This window comes from Anabas testudineus, chromosome 21 (genome assembly GCF_900324465.2).
Source record: "Anabas testudineus chromosome 21, fAnaTes1.2, whole genome shotgun sequence".
In the NCBI taxonomy this organism is placed as follows: domain Eukaryota; kingdom Metazoa; phylum Chordata; class Actinopteri; order Anabantiformes; family Anabantidae; genus Anabas; species Anabas testudineus.
Window position 1 is genome coordinate 2,178,454 of NC_046629.1, and position 17,186 is coordinate 2,195,639.

At 41.0% G+C, this 17,186-nt stretch overlaps 1 long non-coding RNA gene across 1 annotated transcript; it reads right to left on the minus strand.

Annotated features, from left to right (window-relative positions):
* Positions 1-3,344: 3,344 nt before the first annotated feature.
* LOC113173090 lies at positions 3,345-15,946 on the minus strand. The gene is made up of 3 exons (XR_003299812.1): positions 15,822-15,946; positions 4,483-4,582; positions 3,345-3,383 (listed from the first exon to the last, which is right to left on the minus strand). It is a non-coding gene; the product is annotated as an uncharacterized LOC113173090 (long non-coding RNA).
* Positions 15,947-17,186: the final 1,240 nt, after the last annotated feature.

Here is a 17,186-nt window from a genome sequence, read left to right on the forward strand (position 1 = left end):
TCTACGAGGTGAAGCAGTAAATCTTCTACTGGGGGCGGACACGACCCGACAGGACCCGACAGGACCCGACAGGACCGGACCTCGGTGGAGACCTGCCCTCAGTCTGGTCTCTTCTCCTGGACTCACGGAGGTTTTCACAGAAACGTCCACACAGACCTCAGCCTCCGGACTCTGGGAGACGTAACTGGAGCTGCCCCGGGACCGTGGGTTGCCAGTTCAGTCAACAACACCCCTTTCATTGGAAAAGCCGAAACTCTGCTGCTCAGCACATGAAGTGTGTGAATGAAAGTCCGGTAGAAACACCCCTGAACAGTGAGGCACTCCCCCCCCCTCCTGGCCCGATAACGGGAAGAGAAATGACCATAATCAGCCTGAGTGTCAAGTTCCTCCTTTAGAGCCAAGAGAGCAACGCCCCCAGGCCCCATCCCTCCCCAGCATGGACCACATGTTCCCCTGGACCTCCAGAGGGCTGCTCTGCTTCAAACAGCTCAGAGTGAACTCCTGCTGGTCTGGGGTGGTTCCAGACTTCGAGGCCGGCCACCCATTTACTGTAAGAAGCAGCAGAAATGAACCCAAACATAATTGCAATGAGCGTCTGTGCTCTTTTATGACAAAATCAGAGTTTCCATTTCCTCTAACAAAGTTTCCCAGTTTGACTTGTAATTAAGTTCTAAGTAAAGAAAAGTAAACCACTAGGTCCGAGCCACATCCACTCTCACTGCAAAGCCAAACACTATACAGTATGTGCCACTGTACTGGACCTAAAGGGGGTACACCCCACTGTCTCTGTCTGCACTAAACTCAACACGATGCAAACCCACATCTTAAGATGAGCTGTCACTCATCTTATTGTGTCTGATCCGTGTCCGTGGTGACACGCAACGCTGGGTTTGGAGCAGCTGGAAATAATCCACATTCCTGACCAGGCTTTGGTCAAGTTGTGCTAAAAATAATGTTAAGACAATGAAAAGTCTTTGAGGAAGCTGTGAACCAGCTCGACCGACCTACAAATCAAAGGAAACACGTTTCATGAAAAAACAAACAATAAAAAAACTACTGCCACTGTAGTTTTGAGGCAAAGGAGAAGAACGGGAAAACCAAACCTCTAAAACTGTATCAGAGTCACGTGCAGCTTCCCGGCACAGTGAAAGTGTCACTGAATACATATGTTTTGGATGATGATGAGAGCAGTGGACGCGCCTCAAGCATCCTGTGTTCGTCCTGATGTCAGCACATAAGAACAGCTGCAGCATAGAGGGACCGCTCATGTGATTTCAGTGTATTTGGGTTAAAGTCCGCAAGAAGACAGAGGTGGTGCTCACGTGTTGCACTAATCAACATGGGCTTCATGTGTCGACAGCATCATGCATGCAGAGTACTGATTGTTGCACGTCCCACTCTGAATGACCACAGCAGACGCTGATTTACACAGTAATTACACTCCTCTGCGAGCCGACCCACTGTAGTCCTCTGCCCACTACACAGACCGTTCACTCCGAACGAGCCAGAGTGCAAATCATTCCCAGGACTGCCAGCTCAACCATATATTTTACTTCCATCCGGATGCTTCTTCATTACAGACCTTTATTACAAAGAAAAGTCAAAGGCAGCAGGCCATATTCACATACATCACACATGCGGGGAGCAGATGCACAAGGTACAGCAGAAGCTTAACACAGAGTTAAAACATGTGGTACAAGCAGTGTTCACATGTGCAACTGATACTGACCCACTGACCTCGACATTCAGCATCCAGCTCATTTGATAAATGATCTGTGCTCATTTATTTTTAATGTTTACAGCAGGGTTTCTTTTGCTCAGGATGTCACACAGCATGCTACAGTGGTAATAAATACAAACATATTCAAACTGTTAAATATGTAAATATAGGTAAGTGTATATGGTGGACACTTTCCTCCCACAGTGCACAAAGCAAACGGTGGAGCAACGTCCAGCTGGAAAAAATTATGAGAAAGTGCAAATGGCTGAGAGGCAGCTCCAGGAAGAGTTTGGAAACAAGGCACGAGTCTCTCGAACAGCAGTTTAGTGTCTCTTTGTCTTACAAAAGCTTTTTACAAATGCAGTTTGACATCCGTCAGCACATATCTTTTTCTGTTAAATCACATTTTAACAGGAGTGAACTGTCCCAATGTAAATGTGATTACATACTGTGTGTAGTGCAGAACTCAGTGAAACATCAACTCTACCAATTTGGCTGCTGTGCTCTTCAAAGCCTGACATCGCACACAGTTTGGAGCCATCTGCAGCTCACATGTTCTGTTCAAAGGGTTTCATGGTGAGTGTAAAATGTCTGAAACATCACCGACATCTTGAGTTCTCACTGAGATTCAGAGCTCTGAATCCTTCCTGAAAATTCTCATGTGTCCCATAAAACAGTTAGTGGTGTGTGGGTGAATGGCAGCCTGCGCTATTCTAAGCTGTCACAGATCATATTTTGACCCAACAGCACTTACCATCTTGACTCAGTTACAGAATTATCTAATATAATGTACAGGGACACAGTTTGAGTATTTTTGAGATGTGACGCTGAGCAAAACTGATGTTATGATATATTAAAGCACTCACATTGAAATCAGCAGGATGAATTTAGAGCTGTAAAGAAACTTGTACATGCAGCATGAAACACTGCAGCACAGGAATATGTCATCTGAACTGAGCAGATCGGATATAGAGATCAGAAAATGTGATTTGAACGGCATCTCTCGTCTTCAACATGCTCCAGAAGCAGACTCCTTGACTGTGTTCAACCCACAGCGTTCAGCATGGAGGCACTTGAAAGAGAGGTCCTGCTTGGAAATAAAAGGGCAGCGGCTACATGACCAAAGACTTCATAATGACTCTCATATGTCGTCATTTAGTGGAGCTCAGCAGGACTGGAACATTTAAAAAATGTGACTGCTTAATCTGCAGAGGTTGACACAAGTGTTCAGAGCAGATCATAGGGCAACAGGTTCTTCCTTCCTTGACCGTCGGTGTCATGCTGTCGTTTCCAGCACCCTTTTTCCTCACATTGTTTCCATTGTGCTTTTCAGGGTGGCGTCCTCTTTTTAATGAAACTGTTTTTTCCCCTGTTCAGCAGAACATGACTTGAAACACAGCAGAAAGTATGTGAACGTATATACTTGTGTATGTGTATATGTGACTCTGTGGCTCCAGGGTGTCGACCTTAATCCCAACTACAAGTGTTACCAGACCAGAGACCCCGTCCCCTCCCGGTTGTGCACACCTTGTGCAAACAGAGCAAAATGAAAATAGAGTGGAGAGCTCAGGACTGATTTACTGTATTTCCCTTTTTCAACACTTCATATTGTCCTCCTGAGTGTGTGAGAGAGAGAAATGAGGCTGTAAACCAGAGGAAATACCTGCAAACAAAAAATAAATGCTCAAACTGTGATAACACAAAATGTGATTGTTATTCCTGGTTTTTACCGATATGTTTGCATTTAATTTCAGAGATTGGCTGAACATTTACTAAAGTTAGAAACCATCTTAATAACTTTACTTTCTAACTAGGTATGAAGTTATAATGTAGCTGATTTGAAGCTGATTGAAGTATGATTTTTAATCTTCTACCTGAAAAGGACAGCTGCTTCAGAACATACAGCTGATATCAAGTCTTTAATTTATAGATAAGTTATGGAGAGATTGTAAGCTATCCTATGTAGAAAACTGATTTTGAATGTCAAGATGTAAATTAAAAAAAGAAAAGAACAAGAACAACATGTAGAAAATATATAAACTGATGCTCAGGACCCGTTCTTAGGTACATGATCTCCACCATTCTGGGCTTTTCGTTGAATCCTCCATGGAAAGACAACCTGCCCATTGAGACGTGAATAGACTCCTCAGTAAAGTTTGCTCAGCTAAGTAGCCTCTAAGTGTGTTAAGCCACTGATGCATACGAGCATATTATGACGACTAGGTTCATGTGTAAACCAGGTTTGGACCGATGACCTCTGGGCTGTGACTCAATTTCCCCGAGTGCTGCAGCGTGAGGCCGAGGCCATTCATCATGTCAATAGAGAGCCTTTCACATGGGTGAAAAATCATAGGGGGCCTGTGGTGTGCAAGGAAGACTGTGAGTCAATCCCCACATGGTGCTGCCCAGGCCAGCTTAATGATCCTAACATGTCCTAACTAACCTAAGATCCTACTTCTTCTATTTGCTCTGTGGAGCATCGTGATTTATTATAGAAATCACTTGTTTAAGGGTGAACATCAGACTTGGAGTAAAAGCCAGCGAGAAGTTTATCTTATATATCACATACAATAGATACAGTCCAATTACATTTTTCTTTATAGATATTTCAGAGTCTAACAATAAAAGGTGTTAAAGTACAAATTGTAAAGTTACAGACCCACTAACAGTTGGTTAAGACACAAATATGAGGCTTGAGACATGAAAGCAGAAACTTCCCAAAGCTTCACATACTTATTGAAGTTTAGTGACGTGTTTGCTACCTTGCTGCTGTGATGTACAGGTGAACTCCAGGATCTTGTGACATCGCTGTTACAGGTGTAACTTCTAACTACATCTCTGAATGGTGTGGTCAGAAAACACCTGTGAAGAGAAAGTCAATAAATGACTTGACTAGAAATGTTAAAGACATTCTACATGTTTCTAATTGTTATTCTTGAGCCACTTACATATAAGTATTTTGTAATAGGTGGGTGAAGTCCACATTTATTTGTGCTTCCTTTAGTGACAGGATCTCACAATAAGAAAGTTCTGAGGGTAAGACTAACTACCAGTTTGGGGTCTTTCTGTGAGTGACATACAAACAATGTTCTCCCCATGTCTGAGTGGGTTTCCTCCTACAGTTCCCTGAACTGCCTCAGTCACTCAAAGCCGCCACCCTTCTGGATAAATAGGTACAACTGCTGGATCAACTGATTCATACAGTGAAGAGTTTAATCTGTAGCAGTGTGGCTTGTATGTTTTATGCAGTGGGTTCAGGTTTGGGTAAAGCTGACAGAAACAGGTTGTTTAAATATCCCTCAGCTAAGATGTTGGATACATACTGTCAGTGTAGTGGAGCATATTCCCTCTGATTTGTATATGCAATGAAATATGAAATAACATCAAATATTCACTACAGAGTAGTCGTCAGTAACTTTCCGCCACTGTTAAAAGCTCTGACAAACTTCACTGTACTGCGAAGTAGAAATGATCAAATGTTGGTTTATCTGAAAGCCAACTGCTTTATGTTACTGAGCAACAAGATGGAAATACTCAACATAACAGCAGACGGACACTAATTCAGTTAGCCAAGTAACTAAATGTAGACAGTGTGCAGAGCCAATTGCAAGGAGCAGTATCCACAAACTCAGCAGGACAAAGCACATTCCTGCATTGCATTAGTTCTGAATAAAGACGGGGAAAAGAGCGGTGCTTGCTGATTTATCTTGGGTATACTAAAGGTACAATGGGCTGAGACCACACTGTATCCCAAATCGATTCCACGTGAAGTTTGGTTACTGGTATGTTAATAGTCTGATTGCAGAAAACCCCCGGGAATGTGTGAAGGAAGCTGTGGAGCAATAACAAGAGGATATGTGAAGAGAAAGGAAGGATGTTAGCATCAGTTATATTCCTCTTATCAGTCATCAGTAAAAAGAAGTTGATAATGCTTGTTCATACTTTAATGATTCCCATGTGGAAAGTGAGTCATCCTAGTAGTGAGTAGCAACAGGATACAGGAAAGAAAAGTTCAAATAATCATGCATAGCTGTAGGCACCTACTGCAATAAAGACAATTAGTAGTAATAGAAATAACAATGGTATACAACACTGTTTAACTCTGTCAATGAAACAACAGCAAAATGTAATATTTCCAGGAGGGTACTGAGAATAAAGTGAGAACTATAAGCCTGTGTTTAAATCTGAAATATAAAACATGTTATTTTGTGAGTCTTCTGCTTCAGCCTACTGCCGGGCAGATGTTTACATCTGGATCTGATACACAACTTAGCAGATAGCACCTTTTGTTTGAACCCACCCATTTTTGATGTGAGCACTGCAGCCTCTTTTAGTTGTTTGTTTTGGGTGGTTACTCCCTTCAGTCTCCTCTTTAGCAGGTAACATACTCTATATGCTTTAAGTCTACAGATGGACTTGTCCAGTCTAAAACTGTCCACTTCTTGCTCCTGATGTACTCCTTTGTGTTTTTGGGTCATTATCTTGCTGCATAATAAAATATCTCCCAACCAGTTAGTTGCATCTTTCTTTAAACTGGGATTCAAAATGATCTTTGATTCTGAATTCATTGTGCTGCTGCCATCATGTGTTACATCATCAATGAAGATTAATGAGCCTGAAACTTTAGTCTTTCCATCACTTTGGTAAAGGTTCATCTTTGTCTCATCAGTTCTTCTTCAGGACATACCAAATTGTTCTTTTGGCTATGGCCAATTTTTGTGTTATGGCTCTGATTGATTTGCCATTTTCTCTCTGCTTATGTTCTCTTGTTTTCTACCCATAGCCAGCTCCCTAGTTTTCATCTTGGTTACAACTTTTAACTATAAATGTAATAGGACACACCTGGACAACAAAACAAACCTGTCAGTCATATGTTCCAATATTTTTGCACCCATCAAAAATGTGTCTTCAAACAAAAGGTGATATCTTCTAAGTTGTGAATCAGATCCAGATTTAAACACTTTGAAATAAAAGCTGATGAAGTGTTGATCTTTTTTCTCATATTGATTTTTTGCTGTCAAACCCAAATGTTTTCAGTTTATAGAAAAATAAAGGAACTGGCCTCACTGTTCCAATACTTTTGGAGGGACTGTAACTCTGGGCTTTGTTTGAGGCACTCAAGGAAAGCCAGGGACTTGTCTCATACCTCTCCAGTATTATCGTGAATGTTGTTCTGGACTGCTGTGCTTGATCATAGGGATGGTACGAGGGAATGAACAGCAGACACAGAGCTTGGAGTTCTGAGTCTTTTAAGTCCTTTAGCCTTCATCTAATTCACCATAAAGACCTGACAGATGTCCTGAGATCTTCATCCTTCTGCCAGATTCTCTGATCTTTGCAAAGCTCTGTTGGTGTGACCACTGGGTTTCTTGTGATCTCCCTGACCAGAACCCTTTTAAGTTACTTAGTTTAGTTCAATAGTGAGGAGAGTCCTGCTGGTTCCAGCCTGCCTTAAGTTCACAATTATCAAGGCTAGTGGTCTAGTGGTCTAGTGTTCTCCTGACATCCAGTGTGAATTTGGGACCTAATGAACACAGGTGTATGCCTTTATAAACAATGTGCAGCCACTTCAATTTGCCAAAGGTGGACTTTTAAGTTCTAAACTAGTATTAAAGAAAACTAAATCAAACAGGATGCACCTGACCACAATTTGGAGCCACGGCAAAAAGTCTCAATACTTTCAGTTTTTCATATTTCTTCCCTTTTCAAAAACTTCCAGAACATATTTTCACTTTGTCCTCACAGGTTATTGAGTGTAGACTGAATGGAAAATTGGAAATGAAGTTTTTCTCTCCATCACAATAAACTGTACAAGAAGTGAAGCGGTCTGCATACATCCTTAAGTCACAGAGTGTGCAGTTTCTGTACTCTGAGTCTTGGTTTTAGTTATACTGCATCACAGACTGGATAATGACTTACAGGCTTCAATGTTGGAAGAGCATGGGGACTATTAACCTTGAATACAAGCCACACATACACACAACTCAACATTTCTAATTCCAACTGCATATCAAAATAGAAATCCCATGCCTTGCGGATGAAATAAAAAACATATAATAGAGCACAGATGAGGACGGTAATTGAAACCTGGATATGCTTCAGCTAAAAAAAGCCCAGAGATGACAATTAGATCCGAGCTGGACAGCGGATGTTTTTCTTGGATTTTAAGGTGGATCATGCTCGATAGGCATCTTTAATAAGCCTGTTAATGTGTTAGGCCTCTAAGCTTGTTGAGTCTTTGGATTACTTTAACTTGGGAGGAAATGTCCCTCTCTTCAAATCTGATTTAATAATACCTCCTTGTTTAGATAAATTACTACTTGTTTAAAATATTAAAATATCCTTAAACATGTCCTGATCTAATCCTGTTTGTTTTGTCATTACACAAGCCATTTTAGTTTTTTTCAGTCTTACAATGTGCTTTAACTCTTGAACATTTAGAATAACCCAAGAATCCTGATTTACATTAACACATGGAGACTTTAAATATGATGTTTGATAATTAAATTACCTTTAAATAACTTAGCATTACTCGTGTACATCACAAAGGCCTGTAAAGCAGTAAACTTTATTTTTTTAAGCAATAATGTTATTATATTATATATTATATAATATTCATAATTCTGAGTCTATCCCATGAAATATCAGATACTCAGATGTTTCATCAGTGTTTTAGTGGTTAGATCAGATGTGACTGGGCAGATTTGATTTCACGGGTGGGGGGGGGGAGCTTAATGTTTGATGTGCCACATAAGTGCAGCATCCTCTCTACTGTAATAACCATCACAAAAAAAAAAAAAAAAAAAAAGCGTGACTACATTTAAGTATAATGTTTATGTGCAAGTAATCTATAATTTTTCTCATTTCTACAAGAGGAGCTACAGCAGATTTGTACTAAACCTTATAAGGTTCTAGTGAACAAATCACTAAAATGAAGGGACTAGAACAGAGATGTATCAGATGATTAGAGGGTTGTGAGAATACAGTGCATCCTTTGAAGTGCAGCCTTAAAGCTGAGCCTTGTGGATGGTTGTATGTAACTCAGTGGCAGTAGGCGACAGTGGAGGAAAAGGAAAAACTCGACCAGGTTTAGTAAAGTTCAAAGTCAAAGACATGACACCGGGCAGGTTGGTAGGGTATTATACAACATCTCCAGAAGTTAGAATGACATTCATGTTGAAATTTAGTCATTTGGCAGACAGTGTTCTCCAGAGCAACTTCCAAGGCAGGGTAAGTGTGAGGAGGTCTGTCATAAGGACCCTTACTGGAGGTAGGCCACATTTAGGATTCAAACCCCAGTCCCCCACACAGAGGGCAGTGATCTTACCACTACACTAACCAGAATTACACCAGGAAGCACCGTAACTCTCCAGGTCTGATAAGAGTTTATGACTTTATTTGGTTTCTGTTTCCCTTGAATTAAGTGGTAGGATAATTAGATTACATAAGGGGCCTTTCTATGACTTACACTGTTTGTGTTTCCCCTTGAGGAGATGACCCTGATGATGAAGCTACCTCAACAGTTAGGACAATAGAAAATGAAACCACAGAAAAAGAGTTTGTAGCTGATTGTGTGACTGAATACCAGCTTCTCTGTTATCCAGACGAGGCTTTCCTCATACCACACCTGTTTCTGTAAACCCCTGACCAGGACTGGCCTCCATGGGAAGAGAAACAAATACGTTTCTTATTAAAGAATTTCAAAAAACTAGTAGATCAATGCTCACAGGTATGCTTGCTATTTTCCTGTATTTTAGTGGAAGTAGCACATTTTTCCAAACATGAATAATAATAATAATCACATGGATGTGATTTGATGCCACTGAGGCACCGCATTGATGTTTCCAATCACTATATGAAGGGAACATAGTACAGTGAGTGGGTAGGTCTATAGTGTTTGAACAGTGCATTCCACAGTCAGGCTTTAGAATCACATTCCCTTCATGCACAGCTACTGGTACAAATAACTCAAAGTGCCGCATCAACTAATGATCCAGCCCTATAGAAATCATCCTCAAACTGTACCTGTACAGTCACATGCATGAGCTCATGTCCATTGTACATATGAAGGTCAGAACAAAACCAAGGCTCAAAGATTCACTGCCAATTTCATTGCATGTGGCACAAACATCCACTCGGACTCATGGATGAACTGATAAGACTTCAAGTCTTGAAAAACATACACATACTGTAAACTGCAACTTTCCATTTGGCAGACACATACAACCACAGTGCAGTAATTCTACTTGCATAATGAAGTAGAGGACTGATATACAACTGACCACTGGCTGGTGAAGAACCACAGCTCTCCTCTTTATGCCCATCACTAGTTTATGTATCACTTTAATGACCCATTTCATTATTTAAAAGCAGTCCAGGTTTGTTTTGAGCTGAAAAACACCTCCAGTTAGGCAAGAGCACATTCACATATCTGAGGAGGTCCTGTCTGGTGCACGGTGTCCTGAGGCCCGGGCAAATGTGGTGGTCAAGTTTACTTTGGGGAGGATTAAGGATGAGAATGTTTGCTCCCTCACTAAACACAGCTAGAGTCCTTCAGTGTCTCCACTCACCCAGCCGGTCTCACGGTGCCAAGTCACCCTGCGGCTAACAGCTCTGACAAACACTGGACACCAAAACGTGATTCTGGAGAAGGCTGAATAGAGGCCTAACACCAGGTCAAAGAAGGTCTGAGTCATAGACAGACTTCAACAGGTTAATGCTCCATCAACAACTTTTGAGCGTGCATGCACACAGTCTTAGAGACCAGAAGTTCGGCCAATGGATCCTATTGGATGCTAAAAAACATTTCTCCCTGATGACTTACAGTACATGTTTTGGAAATTAGTTCTGTACTTGTTAATTTCTATTGCGTAAACACTCCCCGACTTGCAGGTATGCGAGTTTAAAGAAAGGAACATTGGGAACAAAGCTCTTCGAATCCACAAAGGAATGATTTTAAAGTTTTTTAAAGAGGAGAAACATTAAGTGTTTCTAGGAGAAGAGTGAATGCAGCCAGCTCATGTGGGATGGATTATGATGGGAAAATGAAATACACAGACTTTTTTAAAATATAAATTTGGCTTCTACTGTAGGTTCTGGGTGTGTTGGCTATGGTGAATGCTGCACAGTGTTCCTTAAGCTCCAGACTTTGTGTAATTCATGTGAAAATATATTAGCATGACTGAGATCATAAGCATATGTGAATCATATTGAATCTTTGTCTAAACATGCTGTGTATACAATGTTTTCTTTATTTAAAAGCATGATCTGAAAATCAGTGTCACTTTTCTGCTGTTGCATTAGGAGATTCCACTTCCCTGCAATTCATTGTATCTGTGGGTCGTTTTCAGGCTGATTCACTTTTTAAAGTCTCCTTACATTTAATGTGTTAGGTCTTTTTGAAGAGTATCTGCTTCCTGTCCAATAAGCACAGTGATGGGAGAAGGACTACAGAAAATGAAGCAACTATTTTGATAATAAAATAATATTTCTCTTATTCCTCTCAATAACTAATGCCACAATTTGGTGTTTCCAGCTTCTTAAATCTCAAATTTGAGAATTTAAACTGATCTGTGAATTCTGGTCTGAACGAATGATACTAGAAGAAGTCATGCTGGTCTGTGGAAAACATTACAACCAAATAAAGTCTTAAACTCTTATTAGACCTGGAGAGTCACGGTGCTTCCTGGTGTAATTCTGGATAGTGTAGTGGTTATATCACTGCCCTCCATGTGGGAGACTGAGGTTTAAAATGTGCCTTTACTTTTAAAAAGAGACAGAGGTAAAGACCATCCCACTGAAATGAAGAAGTTAGGGTTCATATAACCAAAGTTAAATCTGAAGCACCTGAAAAGAGGATTTTCTCAAATTCAAAAGATTTCCATTTATTTAGTTTCAACTTTAAGATTAGGATTTAATAGTTTGAGTTTGGCCACTGATCTTTTTATTCAAATCTCTGAAGTCTTAGAGGCAACAAGAGACGTAGTTGCTGCAGGGATTCATTACACAAGCTTCCCCAAGGTCAAGCATCAGAGAACAACAAGAGGTGTGTGTGAGACTAAATAATCATCAGTTGTTGCATATTTCTAGGTTTGAAAAATCATCTTTCATGTTGGTCTGATGACACAAAGCACATTTCAGTCGTCAGGAGAGTTGTGACATCGTGATACACACAGACTGCATACAGCACAAAGCTTGGAACGGAGCTTTAAACCTTCTACTAAAACACACACTCATTTGAAAACGGAGCCGAGCTAAGCTTTCCAAAGGATCCCAACTTTGAACACTTTGTTGTGCCACTGACTCTGATACAACAGTCCCATTGTGGCGCAGAGAGGCAGACAGTCTGTGTTGTACTCATGTTGACATTCTGCAGAGACAACAGCGATGTTACAGTCCCTTCAACAGACTTTCTCACACAATTACACAAAGGACCGTGTGAGACTATATCACTTACACCTCATTTGAGATCAAAACCGAGCAAGACAATGCTTTCATGTGAACTCATGAAGATATTCAAGTATAATGCAAAGGTTGTTACACAGACACACAACCCTGAGACAGAGAAAAACGAGATGGACAATAGGGAAACTGTTTTTTCTGAGCCTCACTGCAAATCACGACAATCAAAAGGTCAGTGTAAGCAGCTGTCAATCATCTGAGGCAGCTAAAGCACCGTGCCAAGTGGTTTCGAGTGGATCCCTCAAGGTTCTCCATGAATGACAAGGGGTTTCTTTAGCTGGATTTCATAGAGGCTCAGTACTGACTGGGTCTTTCCCATTCAGTCATTTCCTGGCCTTTCATTCCTCTCTCTCTCTCTCTCTCTCTCTCTCTGGCATCCTTCTGAAGAGGAATGCAGAGATGAGCTGAGAAAGAGCTGTACAGGGAAGTACAAAGATACAAGGGAGTGGTGGAAGAAAACTAAAAAATGTTTCCTGCAGTTATTCGTCCAGTGTGGACAGAGATGGGACGGATCTTTAGGGATTGTTCTGCTCATTAGAAAAATTAGACAAAAAACTGCAACATACAGTGCAATTCAAAGAAAGTTTAATTTGAAATCACACTTTCATTAGTTTGTTAGTTTATTCTTATGGTTTGGACATGCTGCTCCTAAGTCCTGTCCACCAGAACTTGAGTAAATTATCATCATCGCTGGAGAAATGCTGCATGTAACATTACTTTCCATAGTAATGTAGAAATATAATGTGTTAGATCATCAAGTGTTGTCATTTTGTTAAAGTTACTTTATGAAGGAACTCATCACATTTAGAAACTATACTGTGAAGTGACTGGAAGCTTTATACCATCTGGTTTGATGGTGTCCATTCATCCTATTCTTGTAATACTCTGCAAACATCTCTTCCCTCTGTTGAGTCAGAAATTGTAACATCCGTGTCCCACAGGAAGAGACAAAGATGATATAGTTGGAACTGTAGCCCCCACTGTTGGTATAAAACACGTGAAGAAGCTAAGGGGGCTTGTATGTGGTGGAGGATGTGTGGTCGATTTCAGTGGTGGAAACTCTAGCGTTTGACTCACGGAGCTGTGAGTAGGACAGTTTTTGGGAAGTCTACGCCACATTGGAGTTGATAACATTCTTCACCAGTCATGAAAAGCACAACATGTTTGCATTTTTTTAACTGGAGTTTATAGGAATACTCTGTCAGAGAAATGCAAGAGTAACCTTAAAACTAGTAACGGACTTAGAAACTTGTTTTTTTTTATTATTATTATTATTATTATTATTATTATTATTATTATTATTATTATTATTATTATTATTATTATTATTATTATTATTATTATTATTATATTACATTACTTTCAACAAACAGTAACATGTTAGTGACAAGTATCCAGTGACCTTGTGAGGACTCTCATAGACATAATGCATTCCCAGTACATGACCCTAACCCTAACCCTGACCAAAACCCAATTCAAACCCTAAACCTAAAACTTAGTCTTATCCCTGAAAAATGCTATTTAAACGTGTGTGGACCAAATAAAACTGCACTAAGCTGTAAAGGAGTTACTCATAAACAAAATGAACCCCATATGGATCCCAGTCTCCAAAAAGGACACAGAAGTGTCCTGGTTAGACAAAACTCAGGATATATTCACACAGAAGACTCTCTGTAACAAAACAAATCTTTGTCACGGGACGTTTAGAAAATGTGTTTCAGCAGAAGAAAGAGTATCACTCCTTTTAAATCAGCTCCAAGAACTGAAGCGTGTCAAATAACTGGAGTTCTGTGACCAGGGACGCGAGTATCTGACTCACATCTTGGTGAAGCTGTACGCCAGCCACACAGCTGGTTTGGCAAATAAGAGTTGTGAGGTCTGCTGGGTAATGGGAGTCTGAGCTGTGGATTGACAGAATAAGGAGTGATGGAGGAAGACTCTGGCTCAATCTGCTCCATAAATAGCACAGATGGACAAGAACACTGAAGCATGACACAAAGACGTCTGCAGATAGGTCTGAAAGCTGCTGATGTCCTGCACGATGAACATCAGCAACTTTGCATGGTCGCAGTTTATTAACACTTAGCTCCTGAAACTTTTAACATTAGTCAGAAACAACGTCCTTCGCTCATTACATCCTGCAGTATGCAGCAAGTTGTAGCTTTTTCTTTTCTATGTCAGCACAGGTTTTGAAACAGCCAGGTCTTCAGAGGCCACAGGCTAAAAATATCAGCACAGAATCAACACCACTTAAACTACATGTGGAAAACCTACAAAAACAAACCTGGACAAGTTCGCGCCACGTGACTGTAGGGTTTTAATTTAAACTGCAAGTCTATTTTTCTCTATTGTGAGCTGGAACAGGCTGGTGTCCAAACAGCTCCAGTACTTTTCCAAAAAGCCCTCCTTGTCTGGAGTCGGCTGAGGAATGTAGGTGTTCTGTTTGTGTCATAAGGAGAACCTCCGACCCAAAGCACCTATGCAGAAAATCCCAAAGTGCTGAGGTAGTGACTACGTCTTTACCCTCGAGGCTTGTCGTCCTCACCGCCTCTGTGTATTCTATTAACGTTTCCATTAAAGAATTCAAGAAGAGGTTTTGCGTTTATGGAAAAGATCTAATTTATCAGTCTCCTGAAAACCTGGACTACAGTTCTGTAGTGGTTTTCCTACAACAATGACATCATCACGAGTGGCTGTGGCTAATGTGACTAACAGGTTTCCTGCTTCCTGTTTTAGAGCAGACATCCTGGAACCTGAGGAATCCCAGCATCAGTCCCATGAGACAAACCTTCGCCCCCCAGCAGAGCTGAATTAGTGTTTCCAGTAATGCCACCTCCCAGACAGACAGACGCGTGGGGGGAAACGTGAAGTTGACTATCACAGCTTTAGAGGCATGAACTCGTGCACCCAGCTACCTTCGGTTTTTCTGGAACCCTGCAGTGTTTTCATGACATAATGATGCAACAGCAACCGGCCAAGTCATTTCCACTATTTACATCAGCCGTGACAGGTTGCATCACCTAGAACAATTTAACACTAGACACCAGGGTGTGTGTGTGATATCTGCATAATTTAATAGGAAAATGAACCTATAATCCCTCCTGACACCCCCATGTTGCTGCATCAGTCATGGTTTGCTCAATAAGGACTTTTATGGATGAAAACAAGCCCTGATCTGTCCTCCCAGCATGCTCCAGCTCCAAACAGCAACTCTGCAAATGTCTAATGTACATCACATGATCTCTATTCAAGTTCAAGTGATGTTAACTTTTATCTTGAAAAGGCCCAAACTGCTTCAGAACCGGGGTTGTTCTTCTGGGAACTTGTCAGTAACAGATTAGGGCTGACACACACAGTATGTTCAACTTTAGAATTTGAAGCTGTAACTCAGCAGAAGCAGTAAAAACACAGAAAGACAAAATATCTGAAATGAAATGTGAAGGTTGTCAGGAGTGTTTTAATCCATCCTCAAACTGGAAAAACACAGACTTGAATAATGGTGAAAGTAAAAACTGAAAGCTGGGATGTGGCGAATAAACCAGTTTACAACCTCACGTCCTCAAACTGAACACCTTTAGTGTCCAGAGAGCATCACATTAATTATTAATGAGTATCTAATTAGCACTTGATCTGAACTTACCTGAAAGGTGTAGTGGGGGTGATTTCAGTAGAACCCAGAGGGTCTGTCAGATCATCAGCTCTCTCTCCTTTAAACTTCTTCAAACATCTCGTTTCCCACTGAGCTGCCACATTTGAATCCAGGTGAGCTCAATCAACACATGTCGCAGGTTAGTCCCGCCCTCCCTGACAGTCCGCACCTTTCATTGGCCGCGACACAGTTCTGACATCTCCACAGAGCGAATCACAATTCAATTCTCTGTTCTTTCCGGTCTATCCGAGGCCTACAGGTGAGTTACTGCCACCTAGGGGACTGGAGTGTCGAGCAGTAGATTAAACACTGTCCTGTTTCTTTTAAATAAATGATTATTAGACTAGTGAAGCCCCTGGTGTATTGTTAGGGTCTTTCTTTAATTAATGCTGATGTTAGTTCATTACTTTCTTTATTATAGCTGCTACGATCAGTACGTGTCTGACTGTGGGACATTCAAACGTGCCCTTCTCTGTGGTTTTAGTTGCCTTTTTCCTGAAATCTGTTAATCTCAAAAATTGCTTAATATTGAATCAATGTCCCACAACAAACAAACACCTGAGCAAACACACTTCTGTTGTTTCAACAGGTAATAAAACACGTCACGAAATACACAACAGAGTTCAGGCTGTGGACGTTGGAAGCAGAGGAACATTTGTGTCCTGCAGGTGTAATTCAGTAACTACTAAAGGTGAGAAACAGTGTGTTTAAGAGGTCAAAGGTCAGAGAACGGCTTCCTGTAAAACAACGTGTATCCACCCTTTAAAGCTCAGAACCGAACCCAGGTGACTTCAGGATGAACTGATCAGTAGCTCGGCAGGAAAGCAGGATGCACTGTGTTCAACGGGGAGTTTTGGTGTCTTTTACTGAGGCTGCCACTCTGCTCCCTTTGTCTTGAACTCACTCACCTTTTAAACTTCTGTAGCACATCAGAAATGAAAACTGTCAGCTCTTGGTAAATCAGCAATCACTGAATCGCCCAGCCTTTTAACCTTCTTCATGTTGCACAATAACACACAGCATAATGGAAGCCTTTCACGTTCACCTACAGTACCAGAATATCTGCCCAGCTGTTTATTTTCTTGAAATAGTTGAGCAAGCAAAACACCCCCACACACCTGAACTTCAGCTGAAATGTCAGAGTTTCAGCACCGGCAAAGACCGGGAGCCCCGGGTTTTTGAAGACTGTTTTCCTTTCACAGACACAATCACCACAGGAATGCACCGCTGAGACGCAGAGGTCAGAATGTGTTGAGAATAAAGCAGTGAACAGCCGCAGACACACAAAAACAGCCTGGGAAGTACATATAGTGTAAGGTAAACACACACACAGACGTATAGAAGGGACCACACCAA